General features: G+C 35.0%; 1 protein-coding gene across 1 annotated transcript in view; it reads right to left on the reverse strand.

The window, feature by feature from the left end:
- The window catches only part of LOC110836192 (uncharacterized), a 31,270-nt gene extending 30,940 nt beyond the window's left edge, over positions 1-330 (reverse strand). Inside the window, exon 1 of the mRNA XM_022077105.2 lies at positions 210-330. The gene's annotated coding sequence lies outside the window, so the exon portion shown is untranslated. The remainder of the gene's footprint in view (positions 1-209) is intronic.
- Positions 331-871: the final 541 nt, after the last annotated feature.

Consider the following 871-nt stretch of genomic DNA (forward strand, 5'->3'; position numbering starts at 1 on the left):
AATCACACAACAACAAATCACATGCCTGTATATCTAAATAACTTATTTCGAACCGTTAAATATAAACGTTCTCTGCAAACTCGAAACATTACTGTAATGGCAGAGTTGCTTTGGAATTTGTACGACTGTTGCTGTGCTTTAGATGGAACATAAACAATAAGGTTTAGCCTGTAGACTATCAGAATACAAAACAACATTTCCTTACTTACAATAGTTAGAACCGAAAATTCAATATTCTTTGAACTGTGTCATACACATCAAGGCACTTCCACAAATAACAATCAGAATGCAGTCTTTTAATTTCAAATACCTTCACCAGAGTGCGTTAACATTAACATAACATTGGGCGTGCTCATAAAGTAAGATATCTTGCTGAGTTTACACATATTTGGAGCGGCTGTCATTCAATTGAGCGCCATTTTTAAGGACCAGCAGGGGAAACCATTATAGGTAGACGAAACACTGAAAGACCAACATTTCTCCTTCTTACATAATGTGCACAGTGCTAAACGTCAGAATTTGCTCTTAAACTCGAGGTCTGAATTGTAAAAAGGAAATTACCGAGTATATGTAGAGTTGTGCCTAGTCAATTTTGAAGATTCTGTACATAGTATTTCAAGGATTTCTCGTATCACAGCATTTCTATAATACGTTGCGCCCAGCTGCCAGATCCTCTAACGCGTTACAACAGAAATTTCCCATATTAATGAAACAAATCCCAATAATTCTAATTCCTATGTAGTTCACTAATTATGAATAGTTAATACATAAACATACACATACGTATGCGAAACTTCAAAAATTTTAATATGTTCTGGTACATCGATAACAGGTATATTTCGCATAATCATGAGACGGGAACACATTTAGA

This window comes from Zootermopsis nevadensis, unplaced genomic scaffold (genome assembly GCF_977971745.1).
Source record: "Zootermopsis nevadensis isolate Lab colony 2312 unplaced genomic scaffold, Znev_1.0 Znev_ptg000030l, whole genome shotgun sequence".
In the NCBI taxonomy this organism is placed as follows: domain Eukaryota; kingdom Metazoa; phylum Arthropoda; class Insecta; order Blattodea; family Termopsidae; genus Zootermopsis; species Zootermopsis nevadensis.